Genomic DNA, 25,935 nt, shown 5'->3' on the forward strand with positions numbered 1-25,935 from the left:
ACATGCTTTCCTCTCTTTCTTGCTCGACTCCTTGGAGGATAGCTCGTTGTGCGATAGTTAGGTTTTCAATATCATGTTCTTGTTCATATTCTTGTTCTAATCGCAAATCTTCAAGTGTCTCAATAGCTGGTAGATCTCTGCTACTGAGGGAGTCTGCCTTTTTTGTTACTGTTTTTTAGATGGGGACGTAGTTTGAAATGTTTATGGAGCTTCAACTTCCTAGTGAAGCGGAACAGATCTATTCTTGTCTGTGTGTATTCAAGATCATTAGTTGGACAAAATGTGAGACCCAGGCTCAAGACTTCAGTTTCTGCATCAGTCAATTTTTTTGATGTTAGATTGACTACTGTCAGATTAACTTGACTCCTAGAATCTCGGTGGTCAGTACTCATTGTTTCTTGTTCGCCTGGCGGTTGGACCAACGGGAGGTTCTTACATTGCTTCTGCCTCCTCTTCCCACCGCCTGCCCTCCTCATCCTCCTCCTCTTGTTGCTGTCGATGTGGCATCTACATCTGGCGGTTTGTTCTTGCCATCGCGCAGCCAGGACTTTTTGATGACTTCGAACTCCTCCTGAAAACGAGTTCTCTTAGGTCGGGCCCCTTGTGTGGCGAACATTGCATCTTGAATTCCCGGGTCGCTATGCCCTCGTTGTTCATCTCCAGACTCATTCTCAGTGAGATCAGACTCTGGGGTGGCTGGCTCTGTTTCTGGCATTGCACCTGCGGTGGCGCACGGTCACTTTCTGGAGAGCCTTGCGGGGAGCATCATATTTCTTAGCGTACGTTAGTACGCGTCCCGTCTGGTAATCGTTGGCATTGCTCTCGTATTTCTCTTGCTTGCGCGTTCTTATTTTCTGTTCATATTTTGTGAGCCTTGCCTTCATTTGGTCTTTCATCTGGGATATTAGTGCTTTCTTCCCAGGATCCACTTCTTTCTCCAGCTCCTCATTAATCAGGTCGATTTCTGCCAACGCTTTCCCCCTATCGCTCCAGGCATATTTTACAAGGATTTTGAGAGTGCCTTCGCAATAGGAGGCAGTATGCTCAAACCAGTCCGTGAGCAATTGGGGATCAGGATGTTCATAAGAGGGTACCGTATGGACTCTCAGACCCCTCTGGACCCTCTTCTCTTCCACATAGTTTGTTAGACTTGTGGCCTCCCACCATTTGCGCACTTCGCGCTCGTGGAGTCTCTCCAACTTCACGAGTGTCTCTTTTAATTTTCGATCCTGTGGTGCTGCTTCCGGCGTTGTTGTGGTTGCCGCCTGCGAGGGCGTTCCCTTACGCTTGAACATATCTTTTGCTGCATTAATACGCTCTGTATCGGGAAACATGCTGCTTTTATAACAGTTGCGCATTTATTGTCCCCGCAACTTTAGTGCATATTTCCCCTACACCATGAGACCTCTCAGTATTACGGACGTTCTGTTGACAATGCCGCTCTGTCTTTACGCTCATACGTAAAAGAAAGGAAAGAGAATCGGCTCACCGGTAAGCGCGTCTCCCGTCAGGGGCTCCAGAAGCAATCCAGCGCTCTCCTCACGTCGGCGCCCTTAATCCAGATCCGTTATACTCCTTGAATGATGGTCCAGCGGCTACAACGGTGCACAGCGTAACTCCTCCTCGGAAACGCTCGACTCCCACGTAGGTCTGTGCACTCACGAACGGGTGCTGCTAGCGGCTCGCGGGAAGCCGCATAACATTACGCTCAAAACTCTTCTTAGTTTTCAAGAAAGAGGCAGCACTCGTAGACTGAAAGGTATCACAGTGATTTTAATCTCGGGAAACAAGAAAGCACAGACGCGTTTCGGCGTAAGCCTTCGTCAGTGTGTCACTTGTGACATATAACCAGCAAGTTAAATAAAGTTGTTAACAAGTACTGACACTGACATAGGACTTCACCCGCACCCCCAGCTTGGGCAGAAGACGCATTAACACAACCACTAAAAGAGGCTGAAATCACCTCCTGGGGTCACCTGTTCATGGATGGTTCTTTACTTCCTTGGGACTACTTAACCAACAAAGTCGGGCCAGGCCTGTTGAGATTCAAATACATACAAATATCAAGCTTGTCTCAGACATATACTACACAGTCAACCCGGAACAGTAGCTTACCCATTGGTGGAAACAGCGAACTAGTGACGTGCCTGCTGGACAATCCCCCTGCAAAGAAGGAAATATCACTCTGGTACAATAAGATCATAGAGAAAGCAGACAGCGAATTTTGCCTTCCAACATCATTATGGGCTGATTCATTGCCAGGCATAGACGTGGAGGAGCTTTGGACTGCCTCTTGCGGGGTATTGTGGGACTTGGTTAAACCAGCCTGGCTCCGTATGAACCATTTATTCACAATACATAGAGCCTATTATTCCCCGCAGAGGCTGTCAAAGTTTTCTTTCACAGGCCCGGTCTCGTGTTCAAGGTGCGGACTAGTGGCTGCATCCGACATTCATATGTTTTATGAATGCCCAGAAATAACTTCATTTTGGGACTCCATAGGTAACAAATTGTCTTCGACACTGGGCTCTCACATTTCCATTGATCTTGGCCTTGTCATTTTCGGCCTGAGTGGCAAATCCCGCAATGCTGCCTCCAACCTGGTGTTTTATTCCATTCTGGCGGGGCGTAGGGAAATCTGTAGACACTGGAAGGACGCCTCGCCACCCACCTTACATGAATGGCGTTCTTCAATCCTCCAGATCTCAAAACTCGACCTAGCGAGGAGTGGGAATCTGAGTAGGAGAGCTTTTTGGACACAGTTAGAGCAGTCGTATTGAGCCTGGGTTTTTTTTTTCCCCAGGTCCTATGATTAATGCAGGCATCGCTCACCCCAGGGTCTATGGCAAGGTGTCGTGGCGCTTGTGGGGCTTCGGTATCTCGGGCACTATCTACCAACAAATTGCCCTGTGCTTGAGTTTTCAAGGCTCGCATGTATCTACTGCTGGGACCTGGCCGCCACTCTCTCCTATGATATCCCTGCCAGCTGACGCTGAGACAGTATAGAGGCGCAGCCTGATCTCCTGCTCTGTGGCAACTTTTGTTTTGATAGATTGGAGCTATGCATGCAAATGAGGATATAAAAAACCGAAAAAAAAAAACGGTTCACAGCGTAACTCCTCCTCGGAAACGCTCGACTCCCACGTAGGTCTGTGCACTCACGAACGGGTGCTGCTAGCGGCTCGCGGGAAGCCGCATAACATTACGCTCAAAACTCTTCTTAGTTTTCAAGAAAGAGGCAGCACTCGTAGACTGAAAGGTATCACAGTGATTTTAATCTCGGGAAACAAGAAAGCACAGACGCGTTTCGGCGTAAGCCTTCGTCAGTGTGTCACTCGTGACATATAAACAGCAAGTTAAATAAAGTTGTTAACAAGTACTGACACTGACATAGGACTTCACCCCTTTGCACCACTGCGGGCGCCATATTAGAATGGTGTTCTATCCATTGCAAGGGTATAATTCATATTAAGTCCGTAAATTATAACGTTTCAAATATATATATATATATATATATATATATATATATATATATATATATATATATGAACGAAACGCTATTCTTTTCTCCAGTCAAATAGAATAACGAGAGTGAGCCCAGATTAGGTGCAAATTTTCGGTGATTTATTCAAGTGTTTCACCAGCCATCCGCCATAACGCGTTTCACCTCCAACGAGGCTTGATCACATGACGTACATTGAAATCAACAAGGGGCTTAAATACATCAGTGCATGGGAGCGGCTACGCGCTTAAAGTGAAAGGCGCATTCTAAACTTTCAAAATTTCAATTTCGCACAATTGAGGGCAAGTGCCCAACATTGTCAAAGTTCAGTCATTTCTCTGTCACGGCATAAAATACGTATTGTTATCAATATCATACATAAAGAGAAGCAATTGATCTCCAACCACAAATCATTGCAGGAGCAAATATAAAAGTAATGGGTTGTCACCTCTTATCAAAAATGTTACTATGTACACGCTAATATTTTACACTCTTATATACAATCTCATAGTCTATATAACAGTGCTCCAAAATGGAAATATCACAAAATATATTTTACTACGTTCTGTAATTCATATATGTACACTACGTTCTGTAATTCATATATGTACACATTAATTCAATATTTACAAATTTACACGTAGGACAAATTACCCATTTTAAATAGGACCTTAGAATTCCTATGCATTCCTATGTTATTAAATAACATGTAATATCATTGTGGTTGGTAATGGTTCAAATTAGCTAATTTACCTCAAAAATCATATGCCGTTACTACTGAACCAAGGTTTAAAAGCACTTTCTTTAAAGTAACCTCCTTCCAAACAGTGTGTGCGACCCTAGTGTGCAGCTGTGAGATCCAAAAATATAATAAAGAACGTAAGAAAAAGTGCTCGTGTTTGCATAGACCATTAAAATACATATAATAAGAATAATGAATAAAGGTATTTCACAGAAAAAGGAGATTTGCAGGATGCCCTAAGAGAAAAGAAGCACAAATGTGTGCCAATTAATCATATGTACTGTCAGTACCAATATATATAGTAATGTATACTAAGTGTATAAAGCCTGCTTCAACTGGGAATAAACCGGGAGGCCACCAACAATTGTAAGAAAAGTAATCAGGACGGGAATGTGTAGGATATGCTCAAATGCACAGGTACGGGGACAATTTGAAAATCTATTGGAGAGACTTTACGTATCCCTGAGACAGGTATACAGATCTTCACGATCATTTAATCCATTTGGGCTCTTAGTATTCATTTCAAGAATATACCTTGTCTCGAGTAGGCGCAGTCTGCCTTCTCTGTCACCCCCCCGTTTGAGCGGCATCACTGTATCTACCAGGTAATATTGTAGATAGCTAGAGTCACTGTTGTGCACAGCTTCAAAGTGGCGTGCCACCGGGTATGCCTGATCCTTGCTACCTATGGCCCTGATGTGTTGGAGAATCCGCTTATGTGCTGCTGGCCGAGTACTGCCAACATAACTCAAGCCACATGGGCATTGTAGCACATAGACGACAAACTCCATTTTGCACGTAAGTCTTTTTGTGATAGGAATGGGATTGTCGCGAAAGGGACTGGTGTAATGCGTTTTGTTCACTCCGATTTTGCAAGCTTTACAAAAAGCACATTTTTTGAAGCCCGTACTAAGAGCTTCCCATGTGCCTGAAATGACAGGCTCCAAAAGGCTGCTAGTCAGAGCATTTGCCATTGAGGGGGATTTTCGGAAGGTGATCTCCGGTCTGAGCGAAACATCATCTCCAATTACAGGGTCCCCCCTTATCAAGGTCCAATTTTTAGAAAAGATCTTTTTGATGGAAGCATGTTGTTGGCAGTAAGGAACTATGACCCTAGAGTTCACGTGAGTGTCAGCTGGGTTTACAGTGGGGTCTTTACTCCTGGGTGTTAGTATTTTCTCTCTAGTAACGGAATTAGTTTTTCTTATTGCCGTTTCAAGGATCCTATTACTGTAGCCCCTCTCAAGAAAACGTTTCTTGCACTCCTGTTGGGCCACTTGAAAATCAGATTCCGTACTGCAAATTCTTTTCATCCTTAGCATCTCCCCATAGGGGATGCTATTGATTAGGTGGCGAGGGTGCTGACTAGTGGCGTGGAGCACTGTGTTGCCAGCTGTGTCTTTCCTATGTAACCTGGTTTGTATTTTATGGTTTTCAACAAATATCTGAACATCAAGGAAATTCACAGTTGTTTTATCAACATGATGAGTGAAATGCAGGTTAAATGAGTTAGCATTTAATTGTCCCACAAATCGCTCAGCATCTGATTTTTCGCCCTTCCAGACCACAAAGAGGTCGTCAATGTAGCGGAGATACAATGGTACATGTGTTTTTATGATGTCCCTAAATGTGCCCATCAGTACCCGCTCCTCCCAGAGCCCCATATGGAGGCATGCAAAACTAGGGGAGAAACATGCCCCCATTGCGACCCCTCTCATCTGCTGGTATGCCTGCCCATTGAACAGGAAGAAATTTTGTTCTAGGCAGAGTTTCAGCATGTCCAAAAGCATGCGATTGTGGCTGGCACAGTTCTCTGGTCGTTTAGACAGGTAATACTCCGCTGCCTTCATTCCATCCCGATGTTTGATGGAAGTATATAGGGCGGTGACATCCAGAGTCATTAGAATGTAATCATCCTTCCAGGTCAGATTATTCAGTTTGCAGATAAAATCGGTAGTGTCTTTGACATATGATGGTAGAGTTAAAACCCATTCCTTCAAGAAGAAATCTATATATTTGGAAATGTTTTCTGTTGCACTGTTGATTGCCGAAAGTATGGGCCTACCTGGTGGTGCACAAGGGTTCTTATGTACTTTCGGCAACAAATATAGGGTTGGAATAACCGGACAGTCTTTCCTGAGGAATTTGAATTCATCATTGGAAATTAATCCTGCGCTTTTCCAGGCTACAAGTTTGGCATTCAAGTCAGACCAGGCGACTTTAATGACAGTGAGGTTGCTTTTTCTATAGCAGTCCAGATCATTTAACTGTGATTCTGCTTCTTTAATATAATCCTCCCGATGCCACAAAACGATGTTACCCCCTTTGTCTGCCTGTTTTACAATAATGTTTTTGTCTGCCCTCAATTTTCTTACCAGGCTGTTATAGCGTTGATTCTGGCGGCTGAGAAAAACATGTTTTTTGTTTGTAGCCGTGTATAGATGTTTCAAGTCTCTGATGACAAGGTCTTGGTAGAGGTCAATATTGTCATGGGTCATAATGGGAAAGAAAGTTGACTTCCTTCTGAAAGGTGTAGGTGTTTGGATTTCAATATCTTCCCTTTCAGTTTGTTGGAACTGCGTGTTTTGTAGCCCCTCTTGTTGCAAATTCCATAACTCGTTAAAAGTTGTATCCGCTTCCGTTGAGAGGAGTGTTGGGCTGATTGCCGCAGGAATGTTACGTTGCTTGTACGAGTGTGTACGGTGGTATTTGCTCAATTTGAGCTTCCTAATGAAGCGGTAGGTATCCATTCTGGTATTTGCATAGTTCATATTACTGGGGGGGCAGTAAGACAAGCCTAAGCATAATATTTGTTTTTCTTGCTCGCTTAGGACAATGTCTGTCAGGTTTATGATTGTGTTGCCGATGTTGAGGGTTGATTTTGAAACCTGTTCCAGCTCCCTCCTTTCCCGCGATTTCCCCTCTTTCCCCCTGCCGCGTTTCCTCTCGTTACATTGCCGGCGTTGGGAGCGTTTGAAGTTTGCCCTCTGACGTTTGGTTGGGGGTTTACCTTCGATTTCGACCTGAGAGTATCTCGACGGCTCTCGCAGAGGCAGTTTACCTCTTGTGCCGGAGATAACTTTGTAAACCCCTCCTGCAAGTTTTTTCTCCTCCTTTGTTCGTTATCCGAGTCGCTCTCTGCCGCTGAGCTCAGGTCTGTGGATGAGGCTGATGCTGTTGCCTCTTGTCTTGTCTTGGGGTTGTTTTTGCCCACTTGCGCTTTTATATTGTCAAAGCGGCGTGCGAAAGTAAAGATTTGGCCGTGAAGGTAGTCCAGCCTATCTCTCTCGAATTTGAAGGCCTTGCGTTTTTTAATTATTTCCTCTTCTTTGGCCAGCCTTGTCATCATTTCTTCACGTAGTTTTTTACTCTGTTCAGTTACTCCGATTGTCAACAGGTCAGCTTCCACTGTTTCAATTTCCAATTGTAGCTTTCTTCTATCGCTGTCAGCGTATTTAGCCAGAATTGCCATCAGGCGGGCAGAATACTCCAAATTCGTATCCGCCCACTCGGCCAGCATTGCCGGGTCCGGATTTTCGTAGCTCGGGGCTAGGGTGCTCCTTAATCCCCGTGGTACACGCTTGACATCGAGGTATTTTGTGAGGGAAGTGTGCTCCCACCACTTCGACTGCTCTTTCTTCATCAGTCGTTCTAACTTACGGAAAGTCTCTTTAATGTTTGTATTGTCGGTGCCACCCGTGGCACCCCCAGTTGTTGTCGGCATAGTTGTTGTACCCTCAGGGTTCTCCACAAACATGTGGCCCGCATCCTCCTCCCTGCGTTTCAGTACGTCGGCGGACATATTTATTTATGGCTCGTTGTGGTGTGTTGATACTTGACACCGAAAATACGAGCGGGTAAGCGCACAAATTGAAAGTTCCTGGCGCTTCCCGGCTCGGCACACTCCCCACTGCAAATTTTCAGACAGCTGTCCTACCTGGTCACGGCTGCCGACGGCTCCTCCTGCACTTCACCGGGTCCGCCGCGGCTCCTTCTGCCAGGATAGTTCCGTTTGCTTTTCTCGCAGGGGCTCAGGCAGCTTCCTCCTACCGGAGTAAGGGTTCAATTCCGGGTTAACGAAATTCCAGCTTCCTGCTGCGACACGCCCAAAGAGCTCCGAGAGAGCTCAGGGAGGGGCTATTCACTCGTACCACGAACGCTCCTTGGTACTGTTAGATGAACGAAACGCTATTCTTTTCTCCAGTCAAATAGAATAACGAGAGTGAGCCCAGATTAGGTGCAAATTTTCGGTGATTTATTCAAGTGTTTCACCAGCCATCCGCCATAACGCGTTTCACCTCCAACGAGGCTTGATCACATGACGTACATTGAAATCAACAAGGGGCTTAAATACATCAGTGCATGGGAGCGCTCTTATGGCGGTGCGTTTGCTCTTCGGCGGAACCACGCCGATATCAATGTTCACAACATCTCCCCCTGCGGAAAGAAACCGAGCCGCACACGTTACTTCACTTTTTTGCCGTTTTTATTTAAAGGGGACAGCAGGATTGGGACTGTTCTGACGCGTTTCGTTTCGCCATGGAAACTTTTTCAAAGAATTGTCCTTCACCAAAAGAACGTGCCATAAGTTCCTCCAGTGGGTGGTGAGTTAAATCCTGTTGTTTGGTAAACCACTTTCTTGGCAAGAAGTTCCCCCATGTCAGCCTGCTTTTGAGACTGACTTAGGACCAATACCAAACAACAGGATTTAACTCACCACCCACTGGAGGGTTTGAAATATGAACAGCCGTTTGGACCACAAGCCCCAGAATGCAGCAACAGAAAAGAAGTGATCTCACAGAGTTGTGCCATTGGAGGAAACGAAAAATCAGTTAAAAACATTGGGCTGTGGAACTTATGGCACGTTCTTTTGGTGAAGGACAATTCTTTGAAAAAGTTTCCATGGCGAAACGAAACGCGTCAGAACAGTCCCAATCCTGCTGTCCCCTTTAAATAAAAACGGCAAAAAAGTGAAGTAACGTGTGCGGCTCGGTTTCTTTCCGCAGGGGGAGATGTTGTGAACATTGATATCGGCGTGGTTCCGCCGAAGAGCAAACGCACCGCCATAAGAGCGCCGACGCTCTCCCAACTCGAACCCAAGTGCAGACCCGACAAAGACGGATCGGGAGAGTGGTGCCACCGAGGACTGGACCTCGGCATTGGTCCTAAGTCAGTCTCAAAAGCAGGCTGACATGGGGGAACTTCTTGCCAAGAAAGTGGTTTACCAAACAACAGGATTTAACTCACCACCCACTGGAGGGTTTGAAATATGAACAGCCGTTTGGACCACAAGCCCCAGAATGCAGCAACAGAAAAGAAGTGATCTCACAGAGTTGTGCCATTGGAGGAAACGAAAAATCAGTTAAAAACATTGGGCTGTGGAACTTATGGCACGTTCTTTTGGTGAAGGACAATTCTTTGAAAAAGTTTCCATGGCGAAACGAAACGCGTCAGAACAGTCCCAATCCTGCTGTCCCCTTTAAATAAAAACGGCAAAAAAGTGAAGTAACGTGTGCGGCTCGGTTTCTTTCCGCAGGGGGAGATGTTGTGAACATTGATATCGGCGTGGTTCCGCCGAAGAGCAAACGCACCGCCATAAGAGCGCCGACGCTCTCCCAACTCGAACCCAAGTGCAGACCCGACAAAGACGGATCGGGAGAGTGGTGCCACCGAGGACTGGACCTCGGCATTGGTCCTAAGTCAGTCTCAAAAGCAGGCTGACATGGGGGAACTTCTTGCCAAGAAAGTGGTTTACCAAACAACAGGATTTAACTCACCACCCACTGGAGGGTTTGAAATATGAACAGCCGTTTGGACCACAAGCCCCAGAATGCAGCAACAGAAAAGAAGTGATCTCACAGAGTTGTGCCATTGGAGGAAACGAAAAATCAGTTAAAAACATTGGGCTGTGGAACTTATGGCACATTCTTTTGGTGAAGGACAATTCTTTGAAAAAGTTTCCATGGCGAAACGAAACGCGTCAGAACAGTCCCAATCCTGCTGTCCCCTTTAAATAAAAACGGCAAAAAAGTGAAGTAACGTGTGCGGCTCGGTTTCTTTCCGCAGGGGGAGATGTTGTGAACATTGATATCGGCGTGGTTCCGCCGAAGAGCAAACGCACCGCCATAAGAGCGCCGACGCTCTCCCAACTCGAACCCAAGTGCAGACCCGACAAAGACGGATCGGGAGAGTGGTGCCACCGAGGACTGGACCTCGGCATTGGTCCTAAGTCAGTCTCAAAAGCAGGCTGACATGGGGGAACTTCTTGCCAAGAAAGTGGTTTACCAAACAACAGGATTTAACTCACCACCCACTGGAGGGTTTGAAATATGAACAGCCGTTTGGACCACAAGCCCCAGAATGCAGCAACAGAAAAGAAGTGATCTCACAGAGTTGTGCCATTGGAGGAAACGAAAAATCAGTTAAAAACATTGGGCTGTGGAACTTATGGCACGTTCTTTTGGTGAAGGACAATTCTTTGAAAAAGTTTCCATGGCGAAACGAAACGCGTCAGAACAGTCCCAATCCTGCTGTCCCCTTTAAATAAAAACGGCAAAAAAGTGAAGTAACGTGTGCGGCTCGGTTTCTTTCCGCAGGGGGAGATGTTGTGAACATTGATATCGGCGTGGTTCCGCCGAAGAGCAAACGCACCGCCATAAGAGCGCCGACGCTCTCCCAACTCGAACCCAAGTGCAGACCCGACAAAGACGGATCGGGAGAGTGGTGCCACCGAGGACTGGACCTCGGCATTGGTCCTAAGTCAGTCTCAAAAGCAGGCTGACATGGGGGAACTTCTTGCCAAGAAAGTGGTTTACCAAACAACAGGATTTAACTCACCACCCACTGGAGGGTTTGAAATATGAACAGCCGTTTGGACCACAAGCCCCAGAATGCAGCAACAGAAAAGAAGTGATCTCACAGAGTTGTGCCATTGGAGGAAACGAAAAATCAGTTAAAAACATTGGGCTGTGGAACTTATGGCACGTTCTTTTGGTGAAGGACAATTCTTTGAAAAAGTTTCCATGGCGAAACGAAACGCGTCAGAACAGTCCCAATCCTGCTGTCCCCTTTAAATAAAAACGGCAAAAAAGTGAAGTAACGTGTGCGGCTCGGTTTCTTTCCGCAGGGGGAGATGTTGTGAACATTGATATCGGCGTGGTTCCGCCGAAGAGCAAACGCACCGCCATAAGAGCGCCGACGCTCTCCCAACTCGAACCCAAGTGCAGACCCGACAAAGACGGATCGGGAGAGTGGTGCCACCGAGGACTGGACCTCGGCATTGGTCCTAAGTCAGTCTCAAAAGCAGGCTGACATGGGGGAACTTCTTGCCAAGAAAGTGGTTTACCAAACAACAGGATTTAACTCACCACCCACTGGAGGGTTTGAAATATGAACAGCCGTTTGGACCACAAGCCCCAGAATGCAGCAACAGAAAAGAAGTGATCTCACAGAGTTGTGCCATTGGAGGAAACGAAAAATCAGTTAAAAACATTGGGCTGTGGAACTTATGGCACGTTCTTTTGGTGAAGGACAATTCTTTGAAAAAGTTTCCATGGCGAAACGAAACGCGTCAGAACAGTCCCAATCCTGCTGTCCCCTTTAAATAAAAACGGCAAAAAAGTGAAGTAACGTGTGCGGCTCGGTTTCTTTCCGCAGGGGGAGATGTTGTGAACATTGATATCGGCGTGGTTCCGCCGAAGAGCAAACGCACCGCCATAAGAGCGCCGACGCTCTCCCAACTCGAACCCAAGTGCAGACCCGACAAAGACGGATCGGGAGAGTGGTGCCACCGAGGACTGGACCTCGGCATTGGTCCTAAGTCAGTCTCAAAAGCAGGCTGACATGGGGGAACTTCTTGCCAAGAAAGTGGTTTACCAAACAACAGGATTTAACTCACCACCCACTGGAGGGTTTGAAATATGAACAGCCGTTTGGACCACAAGCCCCAGAATGCAGCAACAGAAAAGAAGTGATCTCACAGAGTTGTGCCATTGGAGGAAACGAAAAATCAGTTAAAAACATTGGGCTGTGGAACTTATGGCACGTTCTTTTGGTGAAGGACAATTCTTTGAAAAAGTTTCCATGGCGAAACGAAACGCGTCAGAACAGTCCCAATCCTGCTGTCCCCTTTAAATAAAAACGGCAAAAAAGTGAAGTAACGTGTGCGGCTCGGTTTCTTTCCGCAGGGGGAGATGTTGTGAACATTGATATCGGCGTGGTTCCGCCGAAGAGCAAACGCACCGCCATAAGAGCGCCGACGCTCTCCCAACTCGAACCCAAGTGCAGACCCGACAAAGACGGATCGGGAGAGTGGTGCCACCGAGGACTGGACCTCGGCATTGGTCCTAAGTCAGTCTCAAAAGCAGGCTGACATGGGGGAACTTCTTGCCAAGAAAGTGGTTTACCAAACAACAGGATTTAACTCACCACCCACTGGAGGGTTTGAAATATGAACAGCCGTTTGGACCACAAGCCCCAGAATGCAGCAACAGAAAAGAAGTGATCTCACAGAGTTGTGCCATTGGAGGAAACGAAAAATCAGTTAAAAACATTGGGCTGTGGAACTTATGGCACGTTCTTTTGGTGAAGGACAATTCTTTGAAAAAGTTTCCATGGCGAAACGAAACGCGTCAGAACAGTCCCAATCCTGCTGTCCCCTTTAAATAAAAACGGCAAAAAAGTGAAGTAACGTGTGCGGCTCGGTTTCTTTCCGCAGGGGGAGATGTTGTGAACATATATATATATATATATATATATATATATATATATATATATATATATTCACTGAAAAAAACATAGGTTTCAGGCACGTTATAGTTAGGAATTAGCATTTTAAAAAACCTTAGAAATTCACTGAACAAAACATAGGTTCCAGGGGCGTTATGGTTAGCTGGACAGTTCTCTCATACAAAACCATTGAAATTCCCCCGTTATAGTTAGTTAAGCTAACTATAACTCGCGCGCCTGCATTGCACTGCTGATGATGTCACATATTACATCACTCATGACATGGACTTTTCCTTGTGTAGAAATGCTATTGATACGTGTAGTGTACTGCACAGTGGACGCAACCATATTATCTCAGACACTGGGGAATATTTTGGTCATGTAGCTGTGTTGTCTCCCCCCTTCCCTTGAAGCAGAAGCGGAGTGGACTGCTCCAAAGTACGCAATGTCAGCGTAAGACTGTAAATAATTAGCCTACACCTTGGGCGTGGTTCACGTCTGCAAAGAGAAGAGACTCCGCCACAGCAAAGGTCCGCACCCTGACACGTGGCTGCCGCCATGGCCACGTGCCTCCTCGATACAGGCCCATTCCAAACTCAACGCCACAGCACCGCAGACTTATGTCTGTATAAACTACTGCCTTTGATCTCCACTGCGGACAGCAGGGTTCACAACTTGAATTCACCTTTGCATCTGCACTACGGACAGCATTGAATCCAGCCTTTCTTTATTTAAGGTAGAGACAATTGTACTCTATGTCTTCCGATTTTGTAAAAGGATGTGACAAAAAGCATTCGTCTATAACTGTGCTGACTACTGCCTTCGATCTACACTACAGACAGCAGGGTTCACAACTTGAATTCAGCTTTGCATCAACACTACTGACTGCATTGAAATTAGCCTTGATTTATGTAAGACAGAGACAATTTTGTTAAATGATGCGACAAAAAACATGCCTCAATGTCTGTACTGAGTACTGTCTTGAAATGTACACTGTGATCAACAGAGTTCACCACTTGATACCAGAAGCGCAGAAGCACTCCAGACAATATTAACGTCAGTCTCGATTTATTTAAGGCAGAGACAACTGTACTATGTCCTGAAATTTTGTTAAAATAAGTGACAAAAAGCATTCCTCGATGTCTGTGTCAACTACTGCCTTCGATCTTCACTGCGGACAGCAGGGTTCACAACTTGAATTCAGCTTTGCAACAACATTAAACGCATTCTAGATTTATTTAATATTTATTTAAGGCAGAGACAATTGTACTGTATCCTCACATTTTGTTAACCTATGTGACAAAAAAGCTTTCCTCAATGTTTGTGTCACTATTGCCTTCGATCTACACTGTGTACAGCAGGGTTCACAACTTGAATGCAGCTTTCCATCTACATTACTGACAGCATTCAAGTTAGCCTTGATTTATATAATGCAGAGACAATTTTCTTAAATGATGAGACAAAAAACATTCCTCAATGTCTGTACTGAGTACTGCCTTCAAATGTACACTGCGATCAACAGAGTTCACTACTTGATACCAGAAGCGCATCAGCACTACAGACAACATTTAATTCAGTCTCAATTTATTTGAAGCAGAGACAATTGTACTAAATCCTCAGATTCTGGCCCCTACACTTTTTTCACTCTTTGTGAATGACATTCCTTTACATCTAGAGGGATGCAAAAACGATTCTCCCAAGCTAAACGGGGAAAAAGTTACTTCCCTATTATTTGCGGACGACACCATTTTGATTTCCCAGACAAAAAAAGGTCTCCAAGCTCTCTTAAATTCCTTTAATGATTACTGTAACAAGAAAGGATTGGAGATAAATGGGAAAAAGACTAAGTGTATGGCCCTAAATCCAACCAAATCTGACAAAGGCTGCTTAACTCTAAACGGATTAAAATTGGAATCGGTTCCCTATTTTGCATACTTAGGGGTGACACTGGATTCCAGTTTTACATGGAAAGCCCAACTGGAAAAAAGCAAGATGACTTTTTGTCAGAATACAAAACTCATTCTCAGGGAGCAAGGTCAGAGCACCAGCAAAGCCGTATCTCCTGCAGTTGAACTTTTTAAATTTAAGGTTCAACCTGCAGTGTTATACGGCTCAGAAATCTGGGGCCCTGGGTTGAAAGACACTTTTAGAGTCCTAGATAATAACTTCTTGAGAAGTCTGGTCAGAGTCCCCAGAAGTACTCCTCTGGTGCCCCTCCAATTGGATTTAAACTTTCGTAGAACGGACCATCATATCATTTTACGCCATCTACTGCTATGGATTAGGCTATGGCAGGTATCTGAGTTGCATGATTATAGAGATGGGCTTAAAGAAATTATGGAGCTTGATAGCTTCAAAGTAATATCTTGGTTCAAACATGTTAAATTCTGGCTTAACAATCTAGGTCTGACACACTATTGGGAAAACCCCGATCTATTACCACCTAATTCAAAAACTATGGTAAAAAAGGCCTTTTGGTCTTGTATTACTGACATGATCAAAAGTGCTTCATCCAGTGGGACACTAGTAACAAGGTTCCTTACCTTCAAAGACGAACCAATCTTTGAGACCTTTTTGGACGAAATAGAACCACCTTTAGCAAAGACTCTATTTCTGAAATTTAGATATGGCAATCTCCAAACAGGCTCCACATTGGCTCGCTGGACTGGCGGTGCAAATATTACAAACCATGTGGAAGACGAACCTTGTCCCATGTGTGGAAGTAACCAAAAAGAGAACGAGTTACACATCCTCTTTTTCTGCCCAGTATATGCTCAGGCTAGGAAAAGATGGATCAAACCAATATGTCTAGCATTAGGTGTAAGATCCTGTTCTCAGGCTTTGAGAATTCTCTCGACCAACACAAGCCAACCTATTGTATTTAGTGTAAGCAGATTCTTGTATTGTATCTTTTTCCAAAGAAGAAAACTGGGCTATAGATTGTAATTAAGTAGATATGTCAAAATTGCGGTTCATTCATATAATAGGGGGATAACTGATGAAACCCCATTCCTGTTGTCTATAACTGTCTCCAATAAGAATGAATAGTCTTTTAATGAATGGTTTCATGTTCCTCGCTTTTTAATACATACGATTGTTTAAAAAAAAAAAAAATGAATTTATGTACCAAGTTGTTTTTTATAAACATGTTCTATTGTATGTATACAATTGTTCTTTTATGGCATTCATGCCGAAATAAAGATTGAAATTGAAATTGAATTCAGCTTTCCATCTACATTACTGACAGCATTCAAGTTAGCCTTGATTTATATAATGCAGAGACAATTTTCTTAAATGATGAGACAAAAAACATTCCTCAATGTCTGTACTGAGTACTGCCTTCAAATGTACACTGCGATCAACAGAGTTCACTACTTGATACCAGAAGCGCATCAGCACTACAGACAACATTTAATTCAGTCTCAATTTATTTGAAGCAGAGACAATTGTACTAAATCCTCAGATTCTGTTAACCGTGACAAAATAGCATTAATCGATATTTGTGTCGATTTCAAATCAGCTTTCCATCTAAACTACGGACAGCATTCAAGTTATCCCTGAATTAAGCAAGGCAAAGACTATTTTGTTAAAGGATGCCACAAAAAACATTCCTCAAAGACTGTACTGAGTTCTGTTTTCAAATGTACACTGCGATCAAAAGAGTTTACCACTTGATACCAGTGGCGCATAAGCTCTACAGACAACATAAAATTCAGTTTTGATTTATTTAAGGCAGAAAAATAGTACTGTGTCCTCAGATTTTGTTAAAGTATGTGGCAAAAAAGCATTCCTCGATGTCTGTGTCAACTACTGCCTTCGATGTACTCTGCGGACACCAGGGTTCACAACTTGAAATCACCTTTGCATGTATACGGAAAGTAAGGAATTCAACTTTGATTAATTTAATGCAGAGACAATTGTACTGTATGTGTTCTGATTTTGTTAAATTAAGTGTCAACAATCATTCGTCCACATCTCTGCTGACTACTGCCTTCGATTTACAGTGCGGACAGCAGGGTTCACGTCTTGAATTCAGCTTTGAGTCTACACTACAAACAGCATGAAATTTAGCCTTGTTTGTTTTTTTAAGGTAGAGTTAATTGTACTTTATGTCCTCATATTTTATTAAAAGATACAACAAAAAAGAATTTCTTGATGTCAGTGATGACTACTGCCTTCGATCTACATTGTGAAGGCTCACCATTCAGATAGAATGACGATTGTGCATGACGCATTCCAGTAGACAAGAGACATTATACCACTGCGACCCCCCTGAACCACGAATCATCACAGGGTACGCACATGCTGAGTTCTTTCGGTACCACTAACTCACTGCACCACAAGTCATTTCCCCATAGTCTTATTAAAGCAGAATTCACTAGGCAAAAAACATTGCTCCCAGTACAGCCCCCTGCATTACGCATTATCGCAGGGTAAATACAAGCTCAGTGCCAAAGATACTACTAACTCAGTGCACCATAAATCATCGGAAAGAAAAGTGAACAGTTTTATGTCAGCAATGAGGCATACTATCACTTTTAAGTGGAATTCATGCAGAATCCAATTACTGTGCCCCCCACCAGACCACGCACCCCCAGACCACGCATCATCGCAGGATATGTACACGCTAAGCACCAAAGGTACTAGTAACTCAGTGCACCAAAAATGATTATCACGTGGCCTTACTAAGGCAGCATTCACAACACAAAAAACATTACTATCAGTACGGCCTGCCTGGACCACGCATCATTGCAGGCTTCACAGAACCTTGTTGTTTTAGATACCACTAACTCAGTGCAAACCAAACTAAGTATAAAACCTATCAAACCCTACACAATATCCCTTTATTATGCTTCCTTGAAAAACTCATTTTATATAACTTATAGATTTATTTGAATAATAAAATGTACGCTGCATATATGTTCTATCTTCTACTTTAATCATGATTGCAGATGATGAGTCCACCCTAAGATCTACACTGAGGACAACAAGGTTTACAACTTCAATTCATCTTTGTATCTACACTACAAACAGTAGAGAATTTAGCCTTGATTTATTTAAGGCACACACAAAAAATACTCCAGTGGCACTGCTAGTATGCACAAGCACCTTTAATCCCTACATCCTGTGAACTATGTTTACAAGGAAAGTACAACACAGCGCATAAATGTACCTCCACCACCAGTAATACCAAGAACCTCTGGAGTATCACCTTTAACATCCGCACCAGACATACGTCCCCATTTTGAGAAAGTTAGAAAGCCCTGCGTGAAATGCAATCATTTAATGTCTTATGGAGAACAATCAGTAGACATATTTTGCAGAGCAATTGATAACCATTGATGAAAGTTTTTTTTACCCTCAAAATTCATGCATACCAGTATGCAACACTCAATATTTTGAGTACAGACCGCTCGAACCACACATCATCGCAGCGTGAGCACACGCTGAGCACCACACGTACCACTTACTCAGTACACCATAAATAATCGCCATGTGGCCTTATTAACGCAAAATTTAGCTGTCATAAGACATTCTTACCAGTTCGTTCTGCTTGAACCACGCACCATCGCAGTCTCTACATAAACCGCCCCTAACTCAGTGTACCACAACTCATGAACACTTTACGATAGAATCTTCTGTCTATTATTTCACATATAGTGCACCTACCTTAGTACAGCAGAAGTCATAAACCGTTTCCGATCGAATATCTGTGTATGATATCATGATTACTATTCTACTTGTTACCAACAGCAACGTAATAAAATGGAGTCGAGCGCATGTTCCCGTACCCACTTCAACTATCTATCTGTGTCTGTGTATTTATTATGTTTCTACAATGCTGCTCCTGCGCCCTACCACATTATATTGTGCTATAAATGGGGTATGCAACCATCTTACCTCTGACAGTAAGTGTGAACTATTCCTCCTTTTTCTTTTTTTTAGCATATTTATACAGCGCAAAACCAACCCAAAACTATATCAGCAATTTACATGAGCACCGTATTTACAGTACATTTTCAGGCACGCGTAGATATCGTCATTACTCTACAATATCAGGATGTGGACGCAATTCCAAGCCTCGAACTCTGATTTCCAGCACTAAGTTCGACAGTGTACCTGAATGACCACATACGTATATATATTAGCTGCCCTTCATGTGCCAAAAACTGCAACTTAAACCTTTCACAGCCCTGTATTACTACAGCTACAACACTCCACTGAATGTAGAACAAACATTCATAATCACAGAAATGCGTCATGTCCACCATCTTTTATGTGTGCAACTATGAATGATTATAGAGTCAGTGATACCCCGTACACATTTATACCAAATGGGAGTTCCATGGTGACTCATAGTGACCTGGATGTCGCAGTACAGAAAGGGAAGAAATACAACAGCGCTAATACAACAATTAGGCACTACGGTAAAAGATATGGGAGAGTAATATAACGGAAGGTACAACACAGTGATACCCCGTACCTTTCATATTGGCCATGTTGTGGAAATTTACAGACATAATGATAAATTTGCGTTTAAGACCCGGGTGATGTCAGCACTACAAAACGGACACCTGAGTCACTTGATTTTTCATATAACTCAGAACGGAACCATGCCCATAGCTCCGGAATTATGGTTCAGATTCTCAGGCAGCACTGGCACACGTCACACCAGCCCACTCCGCTTACGCTTCCAGGAAAAAACAAAAATGCAACATTGCCCAGATTTCCATTGTACTGATTTCTTAGTTCCAGGTCTAGTTGTCAAAACGGCACACACACACTCCCTCATGGCTGGTATACACGCACACCACACCCATCTAGCACATGTATCCCTACACACGTGACCCTACCAATAAAAAAGACGGAGCGCACATGGTCTACGCTGTTTTAGAGTTTCTCCCATTGCAAGTGCTGTGATGGTCCATCCTGGTGGTTCAGACGCCTCATGTAGGCCCGAACCACCGAGTACAAGGGCCCACCAGAACGTGCCTGGCCTCTGTGGTCACTAAATTAGTGGTACTACAAGGACTGAGCGGGTGAGGAGCCTGCGATGATGATGGGAGCACGAGTATGTCGTTAGCTATACCAATATCAAGACTCAGCATCATATATCAGATTTCTTGGTGTCAAAGCGGGTCTGCATGATGCAGAAGGTGTCCTGTCCACGAAAAGGGGAGCAGTGAGGCCTCGGTGCGCATCGGAGAGAGTTGATGGGGTGCAGCAGACTAGATACAAAAAAGCGATGCAGCGATTTAGGAGTACGCAGTCCTATATTCCGTATCTTATTGCATTTAAAAAAAAAATAAAAAACCAATAGCAGGAACGTTCTTATAATCGGTCAAATGTCCGGTATATAAACTGTACAAATTGGTTTTTTTTTGGTTTAAATCATTTTATTGCATTTCAAGAAATAAGACACAACGCAGGTCGGGCAACGTACATCTTGGGGACCCGCCCCTCTTCTGACCCACGCCCCCCTCTCCCAAGGTGGTCCAGAGCGACTGGGTTAGGAAATGTGTCCATGCGGGTGGGTGTGGGCTTAGTGCTAACCGGCCCTGCCCCGAACAACCCCAACAGAACAACCCCCCCCTGTGAACAACCCTCCCTCCCCCCCTTGTCCCCCCTCCCCTTACCCCAGAACCCTCCCCTCCGGTGTGGTCACTGTTCTGATGATCCTAATGCCAGCTTATCGAACTTAGACATTATAGACAGGGGTGTTAGAGGCCCTCTGGAACTCGTCAGCCAATCGCAAAACCCTGAGGTATTTTGGGCAGGTGAGCTCATTGAATTCATCGGATAGGAGATCTACCATGGGTTGCCAAGTATCGAGGAATGTGTCTTGCGTCTGGGTGAGGGAGGCCTGTATCCTTTCCATGCCCATCGTGTACCACAGCCTGTGAAGCCACCCAGTGTACGTGGGTTTCCGTGTGGAGCCCCATAGCGATAGGATGTGTTGTGTCGCCGCCCCCATTGCCAGACCCATTTGTTTGCCTCTGAGTGATTTGAGTGGGAAGGTGATTTTGTTGGGTAATCCCAGCAGTGTGTAGGCCGGGAAACGAGGGATTTCGGTTTCAAAATATTTGTCAATGTCCCGAAGTACTTGCTCCCAGAATTCTTGCACCTCCGTGCATTCCCACAGTATGTGGGTTAGAGTGCCTTTTTGTCCACACCCCCTCCAACACAAGGGATTGCCATGCGGGTTACTTTAGTGAAGCCGTGTCGGTTTCAGGTGCCAATAGTAAGCAATCTTGACTGCCGATTCCTTGCTAGCCACATTCCTGGCGGTGTGGTGTGCTCTGTAGTATATGTCCTGCCACTCCTTGTCAGTGAAGGATTGACCTAGTTCCCACTCCCATCTTTTCTGACCCGCTGAGCGCGAGGAGGGGAGGGGCGGGCATAGCATTTTGTATAGTTCTGTTATCGCCTGCTTGTCTGACTTCTTGGTGTGGAGCCATTTTTCAAACAGGGTGAGGTGTCTACTGACCTGCGGTAATATGTCCCTGCTTGTGAGCCAGTGACGAATTTAAAAGTATTCGAAGCGCGGAATCCGTGGAAGCGCATAGGCGTCCTGTAGGGATTGCGGCGTCATAAAACCTTCTAGATCGAAAAGATAGCCAGCCGACCTGCAGTCCGATAACCTCCATTGGGTAGTAAAGACATTTTGATCGCCGCCACTCGCCCCAACCAGGAGAGCGAGTGTTGGCGCCATCTCGTTAGGTCGCCCAGTAATTGAATGAGGAGGGCTGAGTAGTTCTGTTCCACTGTTTGCGCCGTGTCAGGCGTCAGGGATATGCCCCCAAGTAGGGCACCGACATGCTGGAGGAGAGCCCCACTAGGGTGCGGGGAAGTCTGCTAGGCGCCAGGGCATTACACCCAAGCAGTAGGGTCAGAGACTTTCCAACGTTTACTTTAAACCCCAATACTTTCCTGAATGTCTCCATTTCTGACAAAAAGGCTGGGATCTAATTAATAGGGTCCTCCACTGCTGCGAGGATATCATCAGCATAGAGGCTTATGGTCTGTACTTTCACCCCAAACCTGACTCCGGCTATCGCTGGGTTGTCCCTGACCTTCTGTGCGAACGGTTCGATGTAGAGACCGAAGAGCAATAGAGAGAGGGGGCACCCCTGTCTCGTCCCTCTTTGGATGTCAAATGGCTTGGAATACACCCCATTAACCCTAATGACCGCTTGTGGGGCAGCATAACAACTAGCGACCCAGGTACCGAAGTGCTCTACCACCCCGAAGCGCGCCAGGGTGGCATCTAGATACCCCCAATCGACCCGGTCAAACGCCTACTCAGCATCGATCGATACGAGGGCCGCATCCGAATCATTGAAGTGGGACTTATCTATGACATGCAGCAGACGTTTCGTATTGTCCACACATTGTCTATTGGGGATAAATCCCGCTTGATCAGGTTCGATGATGCCAGGAAGGCATGGGTCCAATCTCGCGGCCAGTATGTCGGTAAATAGCTTGAGGTCTAGGTTGAGCAGTGATATGGGCCTATAGGCTGCACAGTTGGTAGTGTCTTTTCCCGGTTTCGGCAGGACCATTATATCGGCCTCTAACATGTCGCGTGGGATAGAGCCTGGGCCCCCAAAAGAGTTAAACAGTCTAGCCAGTACCTGGGCTATCAGAGGGCAAAGCGTTTTATAAAAGCACGCTGAGAATCCGTCCGGTCCCGGCGATTTGAGCGGCTTCGGGTGCGCTATTGCGGAAATTACCTAATCCGTCCTTATCAGTGCCTCAAGAGAGCGCGCGGTCGCCTCATTGAGGGCTGTGACTGCCGCTGTGTTAAGATAAGAGTCTGCACTCCTGGCATCCCGGCTAGGCTCTGCGGTGTATAGCGACGCGTAAAAGGCCAGAAATGTTTCGGCAATCTGCTCGTCGTCCTGCTGCTCCTGCCCGCTATCATCCCGGATGGAAGTGATTTTCGAGCAAAGGACCTTGGCTTTGAGTTTGCTGGCTAGCAGGCGGCCTGTCCTATCGTTGCCCACGTAATAGGTGTGGCGCAGGCATAGTGCCACATATTCTGCTCGGTCCAAGTCGAGGCTCGCCAATTGGGCCCTGGCTGCTTTAAGCTTGCGCCATATTCTTGGGGCCCCTATCCTGCTATGGACCCGCTCGAGCTCAAGCACTTGATCGGACAACGCCTGCCTTTTATCTCGACGTTCCCGGGCTTCAGCCGCTGCTACCACAATCAGCTCCCCGCGTACCACCGCCTTCAATGCCCCCCATAACGCTGTCAAGGAAATGTCTGCTGTGTCATTTGTAGCTAAATATTCAGTGATGCGCGCGTGGATTTGTTGTGTGACCCCTTTACGGTGCAAGAGAGTTTCCTTAAGGTGCCATTTACCTTTTCGTAACTTGGTTCTGGGAATTTGTATGTGTAGCGCTAGTGAGTCGTGGTCAGAGAGTGCTGCAGGGACGACCTCAGTGTCCGTGATCAGAGACGCCACTTCCGATGATCCCAGGAAATGGTCTATTCGGGCGTATGTGTGATGTACGTGTGAGTAGAAGGTATATCCCGGGCTGTCTGGGTGTATCATCCTCCAAATGTCCACAAACCCTCTACTCTAACCACCGCTCCCCCACTCTGGAGATTGCCCCCGTGGAACCGAATCTCTGACCCGACCTGTCCTTGTGGGAGGCCATCACTAGGTTAATGTCGCCCCCAACGAGCGTGGAGTTGATGTTGTGAGTGAGCGTATCTGCCAGAGCCCCTGTGGGAAAGGATTCCTGCTTGGTGTTGGGTGCATATATCGACCCGACCACGGCTGACCACCCTCCCAGTTGAATTTTGTAAGCTAGGAGCCTCCCTTTAATGTCTGTGACTTTGTCCCCAACTAAACCCTTGAAGTGACGCGTAAACAGAATGGCTACCCCAGCTTTTTTCTCTGTGGTGGAGGAATTGTATTGTGTTGGAAATGCCCTAGAACGCATGCGGTGCCAGTCCTTGTATAGTAGATGCGTTTCTTGTAGCAGGCATATCTCTGCCCTGGAGTTTTCCAGGGAGAGGACGGCCCTGCGCTTGATGGGGTTATTAAGCCCCTTGACATTGAGGGAAATAATCTGCATAGTGGAGTCAGGCGCTTGGTAGTTGCGGTGAGTGTCCCTTCTAGTGGAGAAGTGTGGCTCAATGGTTAGAGCAGGCAGACCTCGATGCAGATCTCTGGCCAGAGACCAGGGTTTGATTCCTGCCCCGGCGGGTCTCGGGCTCATTAATTCCCCTGACCGGATGTTCTCGCCTCAGTGCCTATTCTGATCATGGGTCCCACGCTGCAACTCTGGGCAATAGCTTGCTTAGTCTCCACAAAGGCCCCCACAACGCGAGGGATGCCTGGTCTGCACCATGGGGGTGCCCAGGAGTGGACACTTCACAGGGAAAGCCAGGAAGGGTTCCCTTGCGGTATTTGTACAAGTGCCAGGAAACCCACTGCGGGTAGCTGTGCGCTATACAAGTACAAAAAAACAAAACAAACAAACACTTCTAGGCATCTTTAGCTGTGCTACCCTTCCTGCGCTTTCTGCAGTGCGCCACACCGGAGCCCTCCCTCCCCCCCAACCCGATCCCCATCCCCAACTGTGTCTCCCGATCCCTGAACCCCCCACCCGCCACCCGCCTACCCCCAACCTCGTTCCCCCACACCTCATCTCCCCCCTGACACCTCCCTGAACCCAAATGAGAACCCCAAAATGCAAGCTATAGTCCCAGGCCTATCGAAACCAGTACAGGCTTGTGGAGGGTAGTGTGGCAGTGGCGACCTCACTGGCCCCCAGCCAGTCACCCCGCCCGTGTGGGCGTAGAGCGATGAATGCAAATCCTGTGTCGTTGCTGCCTCAATGCACGGCCGTAGTGTCCTTGACCACCTCTTGTATGGCTGCTGCTTGTTCCTGAGCCATGGTCGTCGGGTCCGGTTTGAGTTCCGCCCTGGGGGAGCGTTGGCGCCCCACTCGTTGCCATTCGCCTCTAGATTGCTGCTTGGGCCCCTCCTGTGAACACCGCGGTGATGTGATGCCCTCGTGCTCCTTCTCCTCAGGGTCGATTCCCAGTAGTGTGCATGTGTCCCTAAGGGAGCGGAGTTGGTGCAAGGCTCCTTTCCATTTAAAGACGAGCCGGAAGGGATGACCCCAAGAGTAGGGTATCCAGTTGTCCCGCAGGAACGTCGTGGCCACCCGGAAGGCCTTCCGCTTTTGCAGGGTGATGGCAGAAAGGTCCTGGTACAAGGCCAGCGGGTGGCCCTTAAAGTGAAGGGGTTGTTTTAACCGGACTTCCTTCAGGAACCTTTCCTTCAGGGGGAAATCAGGTAGAAAGGATAAGATGTCCGGCGGGGGGGCAGGCGCACGTCTTGCCAGGCCAACTCTGTGCGCCCTGTCTTTGCGGATTTCAAAGTCTGCAGGTTCGCCTATAATGTCTCTGAACAACCCCTGTAGATATTCGGTTACGCTGTTCCCCTCTGCTTTTGATGGCACTCCCCGGACGCGGATGTTATTCCTCCGGGAGCAGTTCTCCAGGCCCTCCGCATGTGCTTGGAGGTCCACCTGTTTCTCCCGGAGACGGATGACCCCTTGTTGCAGGTGTTCCACCTCCTCGCTCCGTGTCTGGTCCGCCTCCTACACCGTCGCTACTCTCTCCCCTAGACTGTCCACATTGCGGCGAAGTTCGCGCTGTTCCCCGGCCAGTTCTTGCTTCAGGGTCTGAAAGTCCTCTCTCAGGGAATTGAAGAGGGACTCGAGGAAGGCCTTGGTGATGGGGGCCCCTCCGTCGTCTTGCCCGAGCTGCCTGTCGCCGCTGGGGGGGGGGCGGGCTCTTGTCCCACTTCGGGGCGCCCTTGGTGAGCATGTCCGTAATTATGCCGTCTCCCCTGCGCCCCGTGGTGGTCATCCTGCTCTGTTCTGTCCACCTACCGGGTCTGCGGAGACCAGTGGCGCTCCCCCAAGGCGGCCCGGCAGG

General features: G+C 46.4%; 1 protein-coding gene across 1 annotated transcript in view; it reads right to left on the reverse strand.

Moving 5' to 3' along the window:
• Positions 1 to 25,935, reverse strand: part of PPP1R36 (protein phosphatase 1 regulatory subunit 36) — a 478,699-nt gene that overhangs the window by 251,641 nt on the left and 201,123 nt on the right. The window lies entirely within an intron of this gene.

The sequence above is a fragment of the Lissotriton vulgaris genome, chromosome 9 (assembly GCF_964263255.1).
Source record: "Lissotriton vulgaris chromosome 9, aLisVul1.2, whole genome shotgun sequence".
Classification (NCBI taxonomy): domain Eukaryota; kingdom Metazoa; phylum Chordata; class Amphibia; order Caudata; family Salamandridae; genus Lissotriton; species Lissotriton vulgaris.